This window comes from Pinus tabuliformis, chromosome 3_2 (assembly GCF_031772625.1).
Source record: "Pinus tabuliformis cultivar Carrire ecotype Pingquan chromosome 3_2, CPIR1, whole genome shotgun sequence".
NCBI classification, from domain to species: Eukaryota; Viridiplantae; Streptophyta; class Pinopsida; order Pinales; family Pinaceae; genus Pinus; species Pinus tabuliformis.
The window spans coordinates 1,147,943,371-1,147,965,188 of NC_142302.1; the positions used below are offsets into that span (position 1 = coordinate 1,147,943,371).

Here is a 21,818-nt window from a genome sequence, read left to right on the forward strand (position 1 = left end):
ACCCATCCTCAAAATTGAAGGTCATTAAGAATTATTCCCTCAATATATCCCATTTTGCAGTGCCATGGCAGAGCTCTGTTTCCAGATACCAATTCATAGGGATTTTGTCCAAAGTATGGTAGAATAAATGTCCCACTCTAGCTGCGGCTCCGTTCCATAATATTCAGTCCACTTTGCTAAATGATCGTGTGTATAATTTCTCCCATTGTATTTCTAAGTCAATCAAATTTTAGGATGACCAAATCGCAACCTCATCATCCATCTATAATCTCTCCATTCATTGAAGTTGTCCTTATGCGTACCCCACCATTATGCGAGTGTAGCACGCAACACCAAATCTAGTGCTTGGAATCAATGTTCCTCAGCGACTTCTCATTCAAAGGCATCCAAAAAATTATCTATGTCAGTTAAACCATCATAATAGGGTAAATTTCTTGCCTCTGATGACACACAACACAGTTTAGTCATCATGTTGCAGCGCAGCATAGATACTTCATGCAGCCTATTCTTCCAGTGATCCAACTCTTCATCTAAATCTGAGGTACAAGAACTTTCCCAGTCCCATGCAATCCATCCATCAGTCAATGCATTAATCCAATCTTGATCTCGCGCTATTATTTTGTAGATCTAATCCAATTCATCATCACTTTCTTCATAGTCATGGACTGGTTCAGTATAGCGCAACCCTTTTGCAGGGTCCAACGGTACTACAACCTGAAGCGATTTCCTCTCAAACGACATTGTCCTCTTTTTCAAGTTGATGACTCCATTCATATCAATGGCCTAACCAATTTCAAGAAGGGCAGGTAATGGATTGTTGTCATCGACAATCTCTATTACTTCAAAATCAGCTAGCACGCTTGCACCTCCTATATCCACTGTTACTCCATGTAGTCGTCCCATATGGATGATATTCTATTGGTTTGCCATTCTAAGCTGGATCGGGGACTGTTGTAGCACGGGTCTCCCCATTCTATCCCATGTCTATTTAGGAACAATGTTCGTGTCAGACCCTAGATCCAGAATGACCTAGTCCATCTCATATTATCCTATCTACTTGGTGAGCCTCATCTCGCGCCCTATTATTGCCTTATGTTTGCCAACTTTTCTAACCATGTGGTGTCCATCGGGGGCATTTTCTTTACCAACACATTTTTTTATCAATTCCTGCAAGCCTTTCACAACCTTACTATCATGCAGAAGTTTCATGCAGGTCTTTAAGAACATGGTAAGTACAGAGGTATCAACCTCTATAGGATCACTAGTTTCTGGAACTTTGTTATGACTTCCTGAGCTAGATGCCTCAGCGAAGCTTTTCTTGGCCTCCATAAATGTTTCCTTTGCATGCTCTAGATCAAACACAAGTTCCTTCTCTGGGGCCTTGTGGACCCATTTTTTCTCTTCAAGCTGTTTTCCCTTATCATCCCCAGTTGTAATCCTACTTCTCAGCGTGATATTCACATTCGGATCTTCCTCACGGGGCTCAACTCTCATCATTTGTAAATTCTGTGTAGGTTGTTGAGGCTGTGCCTTTTTCTCCTACATATTGGCTATCAACACAGGGAATTCTTCTATAGTGTGGTCAAAATGGCTACAGTGTTGACAAGACGCGCGTTTTTGATTCTAACACTCCCACGCATAGTGCCCTGGTGTCCCACGGTTATCACAAATAACATGTTCGCAACCTCTACTAGGTCCTCCTCCTCCTCGGCCCCGTCCTCTTCCTTGATAACCCCCACGTGCTCCTCCTGCACCCTGATCCAGAGGCTGAGTTTCTTCTTGCATTCAGTAGGTAGGTTTTCTTTCCATCATTAGTTCATAGCTATGGGCGCTCATCATGGCCCACTGATTTGCAAAAGTTGCAGAACAGTTGTTGTGGCGTCGGAATGAACTTTTGCAGAAAATGATAATTATCTGTTACGTGTTTTCTAGCCACCTGACAAATAGCGCACCATAGTGAGGCTCACGCAATTGGTCCTGCTAGAGCTTCTGGCCTCAGGGGAAGTGGTCCCCCTCCTGTAATATAATTTGTGAAGACAGGACAGTGGTCTTTATCATGCCCTTGGCTTTTACATTTCAGGCACCAGACTTCCTCGCACACCTCTGGTTTAGTCTCCTTCTCTTTCTTCAAGCTCTGCAATTCCAAGTAGAGGTTCTGCAACTGCAAGTGAATTTGTTGGACTCCCAAAGTCACATGTCGAATAGGTGTCGTATGCAATATCATTGTGATTTCTAGGGCTTCTACTTGAGTTCCTATCTTCTGTTGTGACAAAGCAATCCTTAGGTGGGGTAGAAGTGAGGCTATGAACCACTCGCAGTGTTGACCATCTGTGAGCTACATATTAGCTTCATGGATCACACACTTCAACCTTTGATCTAACTCCCAAGGCGTTTCATCAACCCTCATCGTGATTTCCTTAAATCCAACCACTGACTGTGAGTCAGACTTAGGCTTACTAAACTCTTTGTTTAAAGCATCCTTAGTCTCTGCTAGCATTGCTATAGGATGATCAGCACAATACTTAATATACCACATCAGTGCATGATCCTGTAGAGTAGTAACTAATTATGCCTTCTTTATGTTATCATCAGTGATCTGTTGCACAGTCCACACAGCATTTGCAACAAACCAGAACTAATCTGTATCTTCGCTCCCTATACCCTTGAAAATTGGCAGCTTTATTGAGTTCGACATGTTGAATGATGGTGGTGGCGACGGAGGTGTGGGCAAAGGTGTATGTTGTGGAGGTGAAGGTGGAGGCAGAGTGGATGGATGATGTATCCATGGAAAACCCTGTCTTATCAACTAGACAACACTCCGCGGTGAGGCCTGTACCATTCCCTCGTCGTTGCTCAAAGGAGGTCCAATCAATGAGTTATATTTAGGACCTTCTTTTCCTCGATTTCTAAAGAGTTTTCCACTTCACGTAGCTCCAAACATCAAGGCAATGGCATAATCCATTTTTCACATAAGAGCATCTTAATTCAGGTATTCAAAGATCTCAGATACTTACCTCACGGTCCCTTGAATAAGCATCGCTCTGCTTCACTGTAGCTGAACGAGGTTTCAACCACGAACTCTATAACAAATCCTCCTATAATCCGATCAAGCCAGAGGCTTCTAATTGTCATACCAACTCTGGAGTCCACACTATTGGACCGTCAAGCTTCCATCTTCCTTATCCGTCTACTAACTTAGCTATCCACTTGTATAGTTCAATTGGGGTAGAAGAAAATTTCTTGTATTTCCGTATACAAATATCTATCCGTCCACTGCTCCTTTGACAGGCACAAATTCTTGTTCTCTTGCACTGCGAATTCGTGAATTTTTCTATCCAACCACTTCTCATTTTCCTTCTTGGTCAGATCCTAGTGTTGTGACAACAGACATCTCCTTAAGCAGATCTCGGTCCTAGCAATGGAACCATTTGTTGGCTTAATGGGTCTTGACCCAGGTTCAGAGTTGATTCAACCAAAAAAAACCCTACACTACTGGCCCTTTCAACATCAACCTACGTAGCGCAAGATGAGGTCTCACTCGAAGCAGTATGGGGGGATGTTGGAACCAAGTTTCTACATCTAGAGATCAGTGTGATGTCTTTTATTACCCTAGATTTGCCTTCATGTAGACCTATAAGCCCCTAGAGATTGGTACTGCAACTTCTTTCAAACGGTCTCTAGACCTTCGCGAAGGTCTACGATAGGTCTTTTTGGACCTTTAACAGTTGAATTATCCACTTATGCGCATCAGAAAATAGCCATAGATCTGAGCTCACACAGATCTACTTAAATATTTAATAAACATAGCATAATGTATTATAATCTTTGCTAACATACTTAACATGCATTGCGTACCGTTAATAAGACTTATCCCATAGAGTCGTGCATCTATAGATCATTATTTCATAAAGACATTATTAAATCACAGCATATATCACAATCATAATTAAACAGAAGTAAACAGATAAATACAGGGATTCTTCAACAGTCTTCTTTATTGATCTTCAATATGGTATTACATACTCAATACTTCCCTACACACTCAGCTGCAAGGGTCCATGCAATCAGCTGCAAAAACTACTTTAGGCCTCTGCACACTCAGCTGCAGGCATGGAAAATTTTAGGGGCTAATGTTCGCCCAGTGGGCTAATTTTCCATGATTTTTCCACAAAAAAGATTCGCCAATTTCCAATTTTATAAAAGATGATTCGCCCAAATTTTAGAATATAAAATTATTTTACCTTAAAAATCGCCAACATTATATAGAGACTATATATAAAATCATTATAAATTTGAATAATTTTACAAATATATCAATAAACATTTTATAGTTTGCATATTAGGGATTAGTGAGATTCGCCAATGTTTTTAAACTTCAAGAAAATTTTCCATCCTTAAAATTTTCCTTGGCTGCAGGGGTCCAAACGATCAGCTACGGACACTACTCTAGGCTCTGCGCACTCAGTTGCAGAGCCTTTCCCCCTCTATGGCTCACTTCTCTGCGCTATCTTCTATCAACCCATTACATCATCATCATCCCATTCTCCCTTAGACTCTCTAATACATACCTATCTATCCAATTCCATGGTCCGCAGACCATGGGTGGATCTCAAAACCAACTCGACTTTACATCAACAAGTGGCTAAAACACCTTTTACTCCTAACCATCTACGCACTTCACATCCACAAATCTCAGAAAATTTACATCTTTTATCAAAATTTACATCAAAACTTGGATTTTTAACCCCAAAACTGACCCAGGGGACCCCATCCCAAGAACTGCTGTTGAAATGGTTTCGGCCCCAGGTTTGGCAGCATTCTTCTTATGCCTCCTCACTTTTCTCTGTAAGAGTAGTACTTGCCTCCTTAGCTTGACAATTTCCATTTTTAGCTGAATGTTTTCTCTGAACTATGACTGGTACCTTTCCTTAAGAGAAGGCCTCCTTTTTGCACATTGCTCAATAAATTCTTGTTTGACAATGACCTCCTCCACTAGTCTCGTAGCTAGTGTGGGGTTTGGTGGATTGATGTCAACAAATTTTTCAACCGGCTCTTTCTTTATCCTAATTCCCTCCATTTGTTCCTCTACTCGGAAAATAGTCCCAACATCTTCTCCTTCAGGTCTCGGGACCTCCACATCTTCCCTTGGCGGCTCTGGAATTGTTGCAGGCCTTTGCAAGGTAGTGTCTTCAACACCCTTTTATTGCAACTGCTCTACTGCCCGACCATCTTCTCCTCTAGGTCTCAAGACCCCCACATCTTCCTTTGGTGGCTCTGGAGTCACTACAAACCTTTGTAGGGTAGTGTCTTCGACACCCTTTATTGCGATTTTCCGTTGCCCAACCATCTTCTTTCATCTGCTCAAAAGTTGTTTCTAGCCCTTATGGGTTAGTTTCAACAACAACATTCTCCCTTGATGGTCTTGTGGAGACAATATCGACCATAATTTCTTCAGTTTTTCCATCGGTTAGCACTGGTTCTTGTGTGGCTGTGCTGACCACCAATCCCTCAATTTGTACAATTTGTTCACCAGGCGACATTGGTTCTTCTATAACAGTGTCAAAAATCGTTCTTGTAAATACCTTGGCAAATTTTAAGATCGGGGGAGAGGCATTTTCTTTCACCAGGAGTCTAGGGGAATGAAACTTCCTTGCCCCTCTTAGAAAATATGCAAGAAGTAGAGAATGAAGGATATTTTCTTCAATTTCCATCCTCTCAGTGCCTGCTGCCTTAGGCCCTTCTTCTCCTTCCCTTGTATTCACTGGTTGGTATGTACTCCCTTTTTCTTTCTATGCCTATGATTCTTCCAATATATCCTCCTTCTCAACAGTAGACATTAGTTCTTGTGGAGTAGTGTTGATTATAGCTCCTATTTCTTCCAAGGGTTCCTTATTAACTGGAGCAGGTGATGCTAGTTCTTATGTATCAACACCTCCTGCATCTTCATCCAGGGGTTCCTTAATTTCTTGAACAGGTGATGCTAGTTCTTGTGTGTCAGTACTACCTACAATTTCATCCAAGGGTATCAATTCTCCCCTCAAATTGGTATTTGACGCTGGTTCAAGTTCTTCCTCTGCTAGCTCAGTGAATTGTGGCCAAGCCACAGAAGTTTGAGATAGAGCATGCACCACCAATAGTCTGACCAACCCATGATTTTTAAGGATCGATAATGCTTTTCAAGACTGATGAGAAGAATGCACCATTAGCTGAAGACTATTCCATAGAAAATATGGCATGTCTAAAGAATGAACCTGTGCATGCTGAAACTGAAGGCATGCAAGAAGCTTGAAATGATATTTAAACAGGGTAGAAAACTAGCCTTCACAAGTAATATACCTCATGAAAAAATATGCAACCTCAGCCCATGGGTGCGGCAGAGACTTTTGATCATACCCCCTACCCTTCTACGCCACTGTTTCTCCATCCTATAAAAACAATTCTGAGAACTCTGCAAAGGAGATTTCCGGAAAAACCTTTTCTGCCCTCCTTGCGGCAACCTACTAACAGTTGAAATAACTTTCTTTTTTATGAAAATACCTATCCCATGAACTCTGGAATGATTTCCATCCAAGTTTAATATGAATTCGACTGTGATAGCTTCATCAAATCCCTATAGCCTCTAAAAATACAGATGCCATCCTGCATCTAAAAATACCTGCCATACATCTGGATTATGTCAAACCTACACTATGTTTTCTGGTTCGTTCCTAACGGATTTCCCACCCATTTTGCAGTTGCTCAATAGCAAAAATATAAGTAACAACAAGACCATTAGGGAAGAGTGTCGACAGGTAAAGTTGCGGTGACAGGGTTGTGGTCACGACGAGGTGTGATGATAGTGAAATCCGAGAAGATAATGGTGAAATATGGGAAAAATCCATTGCAGATTATGGTAATAATGAGTGGAAATAATGGTAATCATTTCACAACATTGGAAAGGACCATCCATTATTACAATCGTACTTATTTCAAGCCCCAATGCATATAGATAATTGTGCGAAGTATGGTGGGGGTCATGGAGTGTACTCGCTAGCACAAGGTTCAATGGTGATAATGAAAAGTCATTACTACAATTTAATTATGGCATCTTTGTATTTATTATAGTACCTCCCCCCAACTATGGGATGACCATCCACGGTCATGTCGATTCATGTCAAATGAATTATCAATCAAATCCATAAATTCAATCGGGGACGTACCTAGTCACTTGCCTTGATGGAGTAATAGTAGTAGAGGAGTAACAACATCAGAGAGAGTAACAACACCTGAGGAGTAACAACATCGTGGGGAGCAACAACGCCCGAGGAGTAACAACATCGGGGGGAGTAACAACACCCAAGGAGTAATAACATCGATTGAACACTTAGCCCTAATCACCACAAACGAAGTAACAACACTGGAGGATTAACAACACCGGTGAAGTACATAGATAAAATCATCATGAACAAAGTAACAACACCAGCGGAGTACTTAGACGTAATTGACACAGAGTAACAGCACTAGTGGAGTAATAACACCAGTGAAGTACTTCGACAAAATCATCACGAATAGAGTAACAACACTGGAGGAGTAACAAAACTAGTGAAGTACTTGGATGAAATTGCCACGAACAAAGTAACAACACCGGAGGAGTAACAACACTAGCAGAGTAATAGAACTAGTGAGGTACTTAGATGAAATCAATACCCATAGAGTAACAACACTAGGGGAGTAACAGCACCAGTGAAGTACTTGCAAGAAACATAATGATAGAGTAGTAACAACATTTTATTTTATATATATATATATATATATATATATATATATATATATATATATATATAATATTTTTTTAAGATCAGAGATGCAGAGGAAGAGTTCTCTGCACTAACAGTTTCAAAACTAGAATTATTAGAGAAATGTTTAATAAAGGATTCTTTAGAAGCTAGATGGTGATACAATTTGAGGCGGTGTCCATTTACAAGCATAGGAGTGTGTGCATCATCAGTTGTTATAAGTGTAACAGCCCTATTATCAAACACTGTGTCAACTTCATATGGTTCCATCCATCTGGAGTAGAGTTTTCCTTTAAAATCTTTGAACAGAGAATCATAGAGCAATGCCCAATCTCCTCTTTGAAACACATTTTTCTTAATAAATTTGTCGTGCCATTTAGTTTGTTGCTGCTGAATTATAGCAGTATCCTAGATAGCTACCAACCGAATTTCATCCAATTCATTTAACTGTTCTAGTTGGTGTTTTTGGGCTTCTGAAAGATCCAAACCTACTTCAAGGGCTGTCCTGAGCATCTTACTTTCGAACTCCACTGGAAACAAAGGGGATTTCCCATAGACAAGCTCGTATGGTGAAAAACTTTTTGTATTTCGCCATGTTGTTCTATATGCCTGCAATGCTTTAGGAAGCTTTTCAACCCAATTTGGGCAATGGTTCACTACGGTCTTTGTAAGAATTTTTTCCAGTACCTTGTTTGTGCTTTCGACTTGACCATTCACCTGAGGATGATATGGAGATGTTACCCTATGCTTGATTCCATACTTCTTCATAAGTCTTACTATCGGATGTGATGTAAACTACGCCCCTCCATCTGAAACTAACTCTCTATGAGCTTCGTACTGAGAAAACATTTCTTCAAATAGAAAGACTGAGATAACCTATTCTATTGCTTTCACAACAGCCTTGGCCTCTACCTACCTTGTCACATAATCCGTGCAAACCAGAATGTGAACTTTCCCATGTGAAGGCGGATTGAACAGCATAACAAAATTGATAGCCCATTTTTCAAAGGGCTCAAGAGATAGTTGAGGCTGTAACGACATCTCATCTGCCCAACCAAGCTGACCAATTCGTTGGCAACTATCGCACCCTCGAACATATTTCCTTGCATCATGAAAAATAAAAGGAAAATAGTACCCAATTTGCAACACCTTATGACTTATCCGCTTATCTGTAAAATGTCCCCCACAGGGGCCATCATGAGAAGCTTTCAGGACATCATAGATGTCATCGTTACTTATGCAGCCACAGACTTGTTGGTCAGGTCCTATATAAAAGATATATCCTTTCATCCATGAATATCGGGCACTGTGATAGATAATCTTTCGTTGTTCTCTATATGGTAGGTGTTGAGTCACTTTTCCTGTTGCAAGATAGTTAGCAATATCTGCATTCCACAGAGTGTGAGTAGAAATTGCAAAGAGATGTTCATCTGGAAAACTATCCTCTATAGGTGTACCTTCATCGCTAGTATCCATCCTAGACAGGAAATATACAACTAAATTATCTTTCCCTAGCTTATTTACAATGGTAATATCAAATTCTTGAATTAGCAGTAACCATCTTGTAATACGACTAGGGGTTATCAGATTATTCATCAGATACCTGATAGTTGTATGATTATTGTGCATGAAAGTAGGATACCCTATAACATAATGCCGAAAATTATTAATAGCATAAATAATAGCCAAGAACTCCTTTTCCGTTACTGTATAGTACAGTTTAGCATGTGTCAAGTTCTTGCTGACATAATAGATCGCGTAGGTTTCTTATCCTCTTATTGTCCCAAGACTGCCCCTACTGTTGTTTGAGGAGCATCTATAGAGATGTGAAATGGGATATTCTGGTCAGGACCACATAATATCAAAGCTTTACAAACTAGTTCTTTTATTTCCTTAAAGTTTGCTTCGCATTCATCTGCCCACACAAACTCTGCATCTTTAGGTAACAATTAAAAAAGTGGGAATGTTGTCTTAGATTTTTTTCTATAAAACACCTGTAATAGCCCGCACAAACAATAAAGTTATGTACCTGTGTCAATCTTTTAGGTGTATGAAAATTCAATATTACCTCTAGCTTAGCAAGATTAACCCGAATTCGTGCAGTTGAAAGAAGGTGTACCAACACTATTCCTTCCTTCATCATCATATGGAATTTTATTGTACTAAGAGAAACATGTGTTTTCTTTAATCCTTCAATACCAACGCATAACACCATATGCCTCATGATCTGGCTGCCTTGTGGACTGAACAGGTGTATCAACCAAACATTCCGGTAACCCTACCAGAACCCTAGTAATTCGGTCATAAAGTGCCTTTAGGAAAACTTTAGCAAAAAACCAAAATATTTCACTTTTTCTTCAAAACTTACACCTGTCACTGTTTGAAATGCTATGACAGCCTTGTATGATCTCCCTCTTGTCCTCGAGGCATTCCTTTCAAAATTCGCTGACCTCATCATCAAATTCATTGTTTTCTTATAAAACAGCATCTACAGCAGTTTCGTAGCGCGCTACGAAACTGCTGTTTCTGCTGAAACAGAGTACATTTGCACTAAAGTGTCTTTTGAAATACATAATAGACTTGCAACCTGTGGATGGTGTAAAGACCTTGGAGGATCCCTGAGAAAAATTGTTGTCATGAAGCAACCAGCAATTCTGCATTCTCCCCGAGACCATACTCAATCCAAAGCAGCAAAAAACCTCTGTTTATCCTCTGTAGTCAAAGATACTCTAACCATATTCCTTTGGCTTAAATGGACATTTTCATCCGAGCATTAGCTGAGAAATCTTCAAGATTTAGCCGATAAGTAAGACCACCAAGAGTACCAACTGCAGTTTGCATCACTTTGTTCGGTGGTTGCTCATGTGTGTTTGTAAAGATGTTCCTTGTTGCGCTGACTGCCTTTGTTCTAGGGGGCCACACCAACAAGATAGTTTGGCTCAATTGCATCTGAGTTCTAGATACGATCATAAGGGTGATCTGGATATCGTAGGGGATCCTTACTTCTGGAACCAAGATTTATTCTTGCAGTAACCTTCAAGAAGAAATCTTCCTCAAAATCTATTGCACACATTTAATCATTGAGAACGCGCAACTCCAGTTGAAACATCTAAAACACACACATTAATACACTAGATGCTGCTCTCAAGATAATTTCTTCAACATATATATCTGTTGCAGTTGCAATTGTTATAGTGATTCAACGCGTGGTGTCAAGATAGAGGTCGAACTTTGGGTATAACTGCCATTTCACTCCAATACAAAAAACACTTAATCTCCAGCTTCTATAAATCTGCATATTCTTCAGCATGCTTGTTAATGCATGGGTGAAAAAACCAGACTCACTGGCCTGTAATTTCTGATATGGCATTTTGAATTTTTGTCCATAGCTATTCCCTATCCGGTTTGAAGAGCAAATTTTGGTATATGAACCACCCAGAAAACAGAATTCCAACAAATTCAAATGCACTTGGAATAAGAGGAAGTTTGTCAATTGCCGCGATAAGTCCAGTTGAGGCCCAAAGCACTATCACAGCCGCAAAGCCCAGTCCACCAACAGCGAGTTTGTCATCAGTCTTTTCCCAAGCCTCTTGAACAGGTTTGAGGGCATCCGTCAATGGCTTCACTGGATCAATAGAGGTCTCCCCAGTAACCATTGCAATTACTCTGCCAGCGAACTCTCTTGCAGCTTTCATTGCATTTACAAAACCGCTCTGTTTGTTTAGGGGTGTATGATATGTACAGAATTCTGATGCTTGAATTACTCCATTCTCATATCCTTTAAGATCAACACTATTGGTGTAAGCACCATAACCCCCTTTTGCACAATCTGCAGATGGCAATGCCATCAAAAGCCATGGTGATTTCTCTCTGAATTGTATTGTAGATGGGCGGTCTCTGATCAGATCTGAATGTCCACTTTAGGATACAAAATCATATTGCAGACTTTCCTGTCCTTCACAAAATGATGACAGAAGTCCAGCATTAGACACGCCTCCAGATCGCTGCCCCTTTTGGTTTTCCCACATCTTATCTTGCTCTTCCTTGGGCACTAACACATGGTGGACCTCGCCTCAGCCTTTTTAAAGGAGGCTGTACAACTGGAAAATTCGTCTCAACTTCAGTGTCGGTGGAAGTTTCACTCTCACCCTTGTTATTAGTAATGACAGAATCGTGAATAGATGTTACATTCCCTTCCTCCTTCACAAGTCGTAGCTGTCATAAATCCGCCATTCGACTGTTTTGCACCAACTGTAATTACTACAGGAACCTTTAAAAACCGCTTCCAGTAAATTGCCATAACAGAGGATCTGTCTCATCTGGAGCGTATAACTCTGGAGCTCGCGGATAATAAAAACCATCAATGAAAAAGCCTTCCTGACGGATCAACCTGCAGATTCACCCACCACTTCCGCCAAGCTATTTCCGAACCCTTCTTGTTTGGGACTAACACCCTGGGACAGAATGTCCATCTAGAAACATCTGAGCGAAACGGCCAATTGCATCTTCTTCCATTGCTGCAAATAATCAAATTGAGACCTGGTGTTCCCAAATATTGGCTTGGAAAGATCCACTTCTACTTTTCGAAGATACTTCACGAATGAACTGCAGGCCATATCATAATTTCTGGAGATATCACCAAGGAATGCGATATACATATAAAGCATTTTCAGTGGTTGCACAGTCTCTAGTACTTGGTATTGTTCTTCGTATGTATGGAGGATCTTTTTTGACAAGACTAAATGGCTTAGAAAGGTTATAAAGGCAATCTAAGTATCCATCTATCTTATTCTCCTGTAAATATAGGAAATTAGTCTCAATAAATGTCCTTACCTTCTTCTCGAGGATCTTGGTTTTACCTTTGAGTAACACAGCCAGGGCCTTGGGTGTCCACTTAATGATTTGTTTCTGGTTCTGAGACATCAACTGAAACCGGCGTTGCACATTTCACCACTCCCAACCACACCAAGATGCGTTACATTACCACTGGAAAGGACGGCTGGTAGACTAAGCTAATCAAAACCATTGTTTGTCGCAGCTTCTACTTCATGAGAGGAATTCACACTTATACAAGCATTTTAATCCTGAGAAACGCTCTTATCATTATAAAGAGCCTGAAGAACCTCAGACCACGGTGGAGCTGACATCATCACCTTGAGATCTTCAATCTTATCTGAAAGATCTGACATTAGACCTTTAAGCACATCAACCTCATCCACAGCAGTTGTAGCCAGTGTACAATAGGCATGCTAGGATTTGGGCCTCCACTGAAAACTCGAGCAAATCCCCAATTCGTAGCACGCTACGAAATCACCTAATAGGTAGCGCTGCGAAGCTGCTAAAAAGGATTCATGCACTGCGAAAACGCCTTGTCCTTTAAGCTAGGCTAAAAAAATTTGGCAACAGAATTTTCAGTGATAACAATGTACATGGAATTCCTTCTTCCAATCGGGAAAGACCAAAATTAGCATAGTGACCATCTTCTCCTTTAATACATCCAAATTGCGTTGACATTCTTCATCCCAATAGAATGTAGCGTCCTTCTTCAGCAGTTTCTCCATGGGCACGGTAATCTGAGCATAAGCCTTGATGAACTTCTTGTAATATCCTGTATGTTCGAGCATTGCACACAACTATTTGACACTTCTTGGGGCCTCCAAATTCACTATCACCGTGATCTTGGTAGGGTCCACCATCAGCCCTTGCTTGCACACCACATGACCCAGCAAGATCCCAAAGGGGACACAAAATAAACACTTCTTCAGATTCAGCGCGATCTGGTATCTGTGGCATGTATCTAGCATTAGGCACAGACTTGCTACATGGCGCTTCACTAAACCAAACACCGTCCAGTGATCAAAATACACCTTCAAGAACTTATTAATGAACTCCTTAAACGTTGCAATAACTATGCAAGAGAAAATTGTAGGCAAATTCTTGAGTCCAAACAACATTACATTATACTGGAAACAACCCCATTCTATCACGAAGGTTGTTTTTCTCCTATCTTTTGGTGTGATCTTGATTTGATGGTACCCCGAAAACCCATCAGTGAATGTGTAGTTCTCTTGCCATCCAACGTTGTCCAATACCTCATCAGTAAACGGTGTCGAAAAAGCATCATGGACACAGGCATCATTAAGCTTCCTTAGATCTATGCAAATCCTTATTTCTCCCTTCTATTTCTTCTCCTGAAACACCATCAAGCTCACCCAATCAAATTCTTCCACAGGTTCGATGATGCTTGCTTTTAGCATATTATCCCAACTCCAAGCGGACCTTTTCCTTGTATTTGGGATTAAGGCGATACGACCTCTGCTTAATAGGCTTCGCATCCAGTTTCAAAGTGATTTTCATCACACCCAAGTCATCTATGATGCCCTTCAGGTCCAAAAACTTGGTAGGAAAAATATCCTGGTATTCGCAGAGTAACTCAGTAAATTTATCCACTATGGCATCATCCCAGTAATCCCCAATCTTTGCAAATTTTGGCTTTGCTTCAGTACCAACATTCACTTGCTTGGTCTTCAACGGCGCGATGATGTCCAGGTTTTCTATTTTTCGACCTTCGACCTCGTGATGGCCTTCTGCCTCTGAAATATTAATATTTCTTGGATCTTGATCCTCCCCCTCAACGGTAACATTATATCATTCCAACGCCTAGCGCAACTTGGTGCTCCAATCTGGTTGAACCCATTCCAAAGGCTTATGTGGTATTCTGAAGATCGTTGCCTTAATCTCCTGCAGAGCTTCATCAATGCACTCGAACCCATCCTCAAAATTGAAGGTCATTAAGAATTATTCCCTCAATATATCCCATTTTGCAGTGCCATGGCAGAGCTCTGTTTCCAGATACCAATTCATAGGGATTTTGTCCAAAGTATGGTAGAATAAATGTCCCACTCTAGCTGCGGCTCCGTTCCATAATATTCAGTCCACTTTGCTAAATGATCATGTGTATAATTTCTCCCATTGTATTTCTAAGTCAATCAAATTTTAGGATGACCAAATCGCAACCTCATCATCCATCTATAATCTCTCCATTCATTGAAGTTGTCCTTATGCGTACCCCACCATTATGCGAGTGTAGCACACAACACCAAATCTAGTGCTTGGAATCAATGTTCCTCAGCGACTTCTCATTCAAAGGCATCCAAAAAATTATCTATGTCAGTTAAACCATCATAATAGGGTAAATTTCTTGCCTCTGATGACACACAACACAGTTTAGTCATCATGTCTCAGCGCAGCATAGATACTTCATGCAGCCTATTCTTCCAGTGATCCAACTCTTCATCTAAATCTGAGGTACAAGAACTTTCCCAGTCCCATGCAATCCATCCATCAGTCAATGCATTAATCCAATCTTGATCTCGCGCTATTATTTTGTAGATCTAATCCAATTCATCATCACTTTCTTCATAGTCATGGACTGGTTCAGTATAGCGCAACCCTTTTGCAGGGTCCAACGGTACTACAACCTGAAGCGATTTCCTCTCAAACGACATTGTCCTCTTTTTAAAGTTGATGACTCCATTGATATCAATGGCCTAACCAATTTCAAGAAGGGCAGGTAATGGATTGTTGTCATCGACAATCTCTATTACTTCAAAATCAGCTAGCACGCTTGCACCTCCTATATCCACTGTTACTCCATGTAGTCGTCCCATATGGATGATATTCTATTGGTTTGCCATTCTAAGCTGGATCGGGGACTGTTGTAGCACGGGTCTCCCCATTCTATCCCATGTCTATTTAGGAACAATGTTCGTGTCAGACCCTAGATCCAGAATGACCTAGTCCATCTCATATTATCCTATCTACTTGGTGAGCCTCATCTCGCGCCCTATTATTGCCTTATGTTTGCCAACTTTTCTAACCATGTGGTGTCCATCGGGGGCATTTTCTTTACCAACACATTTTTTTATCAATTCCTGCAAGCCTTTCACAACCTTACTATCATGCAGAAGTTTCATGCAGGTCTTTAAGAACATGGTAAGTACAGAGGTATCAACCTCTATAGGATCGCTAGTTTCTGGAACTTTGTTATGACTTCCTGAGCTAGATGCCTCAGTGAAGCTTTTCTTGGCCTCCATAAATGTTTCCTTTGCATGCTCTAGATCAAACACAAGTTCCTTCTCTGGGGCCTTGTGGACCCATTTTTTCTCTTCAAGCTGTTTTCCCTTATCATCCCCAATTGTAATCCTACTTCTCAGCGTGATATTCACATTCGGATCTTCCTCACGGGGCTCAACTCTCATCATTTGTAAATTCTGTGTAGGTTGTTGAGGCTGTGCCTTTTTCTCCTACATATTGGCTATCAACACAGGGAATTCTTCTATAGTGTGGTCAAAATGGCTACAGTGTTGACAAGACGCGCGTTTTTGATTCTAACACTCCCACGCATAGTGCCCTGGTGTCCCACGGTTATCACAAATAACATGTTCGCAACCTCTACTAGGTCCTCCTCCTCCTCGGCCCCGTCCTCTTCCTTGATAACCCCCACGTGCTCCTCCTGCACCCTGATCCAGAGGCTGAGTTTCTTCTTGCATTCAGTAGGTAGGTTTTCTTTCCATCATTAGTTCATAGCTATGGGCGCTCATCATGGCCCACTGATTTGCAAAAGTTGCAGAACAGTTGTTGTGGCGTCGGAATGAACTTTTGCAGAAAATGATAATTATCTGTTACGTGTTTTCTAGCCACCTGACAAATAGCGCACCATAGTGAGGCTCACGCAATTGGTCCTGCTAGAGCTTCTAGCCTCAGGGGAAGTGGTCCCCCTCCCGTAATATAATTTTTCAAGACAAGACAGTGGTCTTTATCATGCCCTTGGCTTTTACATTTCAGGCACCAGGCTTCCTCGCACACCTCTGGTTTAGTCTCCTCTTTCTTCAAGCTCTGCAATTCCAAGTAGAGGTTCTGCAACTGCAAGTGAATTTGTTGGACTCCTAAAGTCACATGTCGAATAGGTGTCGTAGGCAATATCATTGTGATTTCTAGGGCTTCTACTTGAGTTCCTATCTTCTGTTGTGACAAAGCAATCCTTAGGTGGGGTAGAGGTGAGGCTATGAACCACTCGCAGTGTTGACCATCTGTGAGCTACATATTAGCTTCATGGATCACACACTTCAACCTTTGATCTAATTCCCAAGGCGTTTCATCAACCCTTATCGTGATTTCCTTAAATCCAACCATTGACTGTGAGTCAGACTTAGGCTTACTAAACTCTTTGTTTAAAGCATCCTTAGTCTCTGCTAGCATCACTATAGGATGATCAGCACAATACTTAATATACCACATCAGTGCATGATCCTGTAGAGTAGTAACTAATTATGCCTTCTTTATGTTATCATCAGTGATCTGTTGCACAGTCCACACAGTATTTGCAAAAAACCAGAACTAATCTGTATCTTCGCTCCCTATACCCTTGAAAATTGGCAGCTTTATTGATTTCGACATTTTAAATGATGGTGGTGGCGACGGAGGTGTGGGCAAAGGTGTATGTTGTGGAGGTGAAGGTGGAGGCAGAGTGGATGGATCATGTATCCATGGAAAACCCAGTCTTATCAACTAGACAACACTCCGCGGTGAGGCCTGTACCATTCCCTCGTCGTTGCTCAAAGGAGGTCCAATCAATGAGTTATATTTAGGACCTTCTTTTCCTCGATTTCTAAAGAGTTTTCCACTTCACGTAGCTCCAAACATCAAGGCAATGGCATAATCCATTTTTCACATAAGAGCATCTTAATTCAGGTATTCAAAGATCTCAGATACTTACCTCACGGTCCCTTGAATAAGCATCGCTCTGCTTCACTGTAGCTGAACAAGGTTTCAACCACGAACTCTATAACAAATCCTCCTATAATCCGATCAAGCCAGAGGCTTCTAATTGTCATACCAACTCTGGAGTCCACACTATTGGACCGTCAAGCTTCCATCTTCCTTATCCGTCTACTAACTTAGCTATCCACTTGTATAGTTCAATTGGGGTAGAAGAAAATTTCTTGTATTTCCGTATACAAATATCTATCCGTCCACTGCTCCTTTGACAGGCACAAATTCTTGTTCTCTTGCACTGCGAATTCGTGAATTTTTCTATCCAACCACTTCTCATTTTCCTTCTTGGTCAGATCCTAGTGTTGTGACAACAGACATCTCCTTAAGCAGATCTCGGTCCTAGCAATGGAACCATTTGTTGGCTTAATGGGTCTTGACCCAGGTTCAGAGTTGATTCAACCAAAAAAAACCCTACACTACTGGCCCTTTCAACATCAACCTACGTAGCGCAAGATGAGGTCTCACTCGAAGCAGTATGGGGGGATGCTGGAACCAAGTTTCTACATCTAGAGATCAGTGTGATGTCTTTTATTACCCTAGATCTGCCTTCATGTAGACCTATAAGCCCCTAGAGATTGGTACTGCAACTTCTTTCAAACGGTCTCTAGACCTTCGCGAAGGTCTACGATAGGTCTTTTTGGACCTTTAACAGTTGAATTATCCACTTATGCGCATCAGAAAATAGCCATAGATCTGAGCTCACACAGATCTACTTAAATATTTAATAAACATAGCATAATGTATTATAATCTTTGCTAACATACTTAACATGCATTGCGTACCGTTAATAAGACTTATCCCATAGAGTCGTGCATCTATAGATCATTATTTCATAAAGACATTATTAAATCACAGCATATATCACAATCATAATTAAACAGAAGTAAACAGATAAATACAGGGATTCTTCAACAGTCTTCTTTATTGATCTTCAATATGGTATTACATACTCAATACTTCCCTACACACTCAGCTGCAAGGGTCCACGCAATCAGCTGCAAAAACTACTTTAGGCCTCTGCACACTCAGCTGCAGGCATGGAAAATTTTAGGGGCTAATGTTTGCCCAGTGGGCTAATTTTCCATGATTTTTCCACAAAAAAGATTCGCCAATTTCCAATTTTATAAAAGATGATTCGCCCAAATTTTAGAATATAAAATTATTTTACCTTAAAAATCGCCAACATTATATAGAGACTATATATAAAATCATTATAAATTTGAATAATTTTACAAATATATCAATAAACATTTTATAGTTTGCATATTAGGGATTAGTGAGATTCGCCAATGTTTTTAAACTTCAAGAAAATTTTCCATCCTTAAAATTTTCCTTGGCTGCAGGGGTCCAAACGATCAGCTACGGACACTACTCTAGGCTCTGCGCACTCAGTTGCAGAGCCTTTCCCCCTCTATGGCTCACTTCTCTGCGCTATCTTCTATCAACCCATTACATCATCATCATCCCATTCTCCCTTAGACTCTCTAATACATACCTATCTATCCAATTCCATGGTCCGCAGACCATGGGTGGATCTCAAAACCAACTCGACTTTACATCAACAAGGGGCTAAAACACCTTTTACTCCTAACCATCTACGCACTTCACATCCACAAATCTCAGAAAATTTACATCTTTTATCAAAATTTACATCAAAACTTGGATTTTTAACCCCAAAACTGACCCAGGGGACCCCATCCCAAGAACTGCTGTTGAAATGGTTTCGGCCCCAGGTTTGGCAGCATTCTTCTTATGCCTCCTCACTTTTCTCTGTAAGAGTAGTACTTGCCTCCTTAGCTTGACAATTTCCATTTTTAGCTGAATGTTTTCTCTGAACTATGACTGGTACCTTTCCTTAAGAGAAGGCCTCCTTTTTGCACATTGCTCAATAAATTCTTGTTTGACAATGACCTCCTCCACTAGTCTCGTAGCTAGTGTGGGGTTTGGTGGATTGATGTCAACAAATTTTTCAACCGGCTCTTTCTTTATCCTAATTCCCTCCATTTGTTCCTCTACTCGGAAAATAGTCCCAACATCTTCTCCTTCAGGTCTCGGGACCTCCACATCTTCCCTTGGCGGCTCTGGAATTGTTGCAGGCCTTTGCAAGGTAGTGTCTTCAACACCCTTTTATTGCAACTGCTCTACTGCCCGACCATCTTCTCCTCTAGGTCTCAAGACCCCCACATCTTCCTTTGGTGGCTCTGGAGTCACTACAAACCTTTGTAGGGTAGTGTCTTCGACACCCTTTATTGCGATTTTCCGTTGCCCAACCATCTTCTTTCATCTGCTCAAAAGTTGTTTCTAGCCCTTACGGGTTAGTTTCAACAACAACATTCTCCCTTGATGGTCTTGTGGAGACAATATCGGCCATAATTTCTTCAGTTTGTCCATCGGTTAGCACTGGTTCTTGTGTGGCAGTGTCGACCACCAATCCCTCAATTTGTCCAATTTGTTCACCAGGCGACATTGGTTCTTCTATAACAGTGTCAAAAATCGTTCTTGTAAATACCTTGGCAAATTTTAAGATCGGGGGAGAGGAATTTTCTTTCACCAGGAGTCTAGGGAACGAAACTTCCTTGCCCCTCTTGGAAAATATGCAAGAAGCAGAGAACGAAGGATATTTTCTTCAATTTCCATTCTCTCAGTGCCTGCTGCCTTAGGCCCTCCTTCTCCTTCCCTTGTATTCACTGGTTGGTCTGTACTCCCTTTTTCTTTCTATGCCTATGATTCTTCCAATATATCCTCCTTCTCAACAGTAGACATTAGTTCTTGTGGAGTAGTGTCGATTATAGCTCCTATTTCTTCCAAGGGTTCCTTATTAACTGGAGCAGGTGATGCTAGTTCTTATGTATCAACACCTCCTGCATCTTCATCCAGGGGTTCCTTAATTTCTTGAACAGGTGATGCTAGTTCTTGTGTGTCAGTACTACCTACAATTTCATCCAAGGGTATCAATTCTCCCCTCAAATTGGTATTTGACGCTGGTTCAAGTTCTTCCTCTGCTAGCTCAGTGAATTGTGGCCAAGCCACAGAAGTTTGAGATAGAGCATGCACCACCAATAGTCTGACCAACCCATGATTTTTAAGGATCGATAATGCTTTTCAAGACTGATGAGAAGAATGCACCATTAGCTGAAGACTATTCCATAGAAAATATGGCATGTCTAAAGAATGAACCTGTGCATGCTGAAACTGAAGGCATGCAAGAAGCTTGAAATGATATTTAAACAGGGTAGAAAACTAGCCTTCACAAGTAATATACCTCATGAAAAAATATGCAACCTCAGCCCATGGGTGCGGCAGAGACTTTTGATCATACCCCCTACCCTTCTACGCCACTGTTTCTCCATCCTATAAAAACAATTCTGAGAACTCTGCAAAGGAGATTTCCGGAAAAACCTTTTCTGCCCTCCTTGCGGCAACCTACTAACAGTTGAAATAACTTTCTTTTTTATGAAAATACCTATCCCATGAACTCTGGAATGATTTCCATCCAAGTTTAATATGAATTCGACTGTGATAGCTTCATCAAATCCCTATAGCCTCTAAAAATACAGATGCCATCCTGCATCTAAAAATACCTGCCATACATCTGGATTATGTCAAACCTACACTATGTTTTCTGGTTCGTTCCTAACCGATTTCCCACCCATTTTGCAGTTGCTCAATAGCAAAAATATAAGTAACAACAAGACCATTAGGGAAGAGTGTCGACAGGTAAAGTTGCGGTGACAGGGTTGTGGTCACGACGAGGTGTGATGATAGTGAAATCCGAGAAGATAATGGTGAAATATGGGAAAAATCCATTGCAGATTATGGTAATAATGAGTGGAAATAATGGTAATCATTTCACAACATTGGAAAGGACCATCCATTATTACAATCGTACTTATTTCAAGCCCCAATGCATATAGATAATTGTGCGAAGTATGGTGGGGGTCATGGAGTGTACTCGCTAGCACAAGGTTCAATGGTGATAATGAAAAGTCATTACTACAATTTAATTATGGCATCTTTGTATTTATTATAGTACCTCCCCCCAACTATGGGATGACCATCCACGGTCATGTCGATTCATGTCAAATGAATTATCAATCAAATCCATAAATTCAATCGGGGACGTACCTAGTCACTTGCCTTGATGGAGTAATAGTAGTAGAGGAGTAACAACATCAGAGAGAGTAACAACACCTGAGGAGTAACAAC

At 40.9% G+C, this 21,818-nt stretch overlaps 1 pseudogene; it reads right to left on the bottom strand.

Moving 5' to 3' along the window:
* Positions 1-11,164: 11,164 nt before the first annotated feature.
* On the bottom strand, positions 11,165-11,623 carry LOC149184779 (protein CURVATURE THYLAKOID 1B, chloroplastic pseudogene; annotated as a pseudogene).
* Between the last annotated feature and the right edge of the window lie 10,195 nt (positions 11,624-21,818).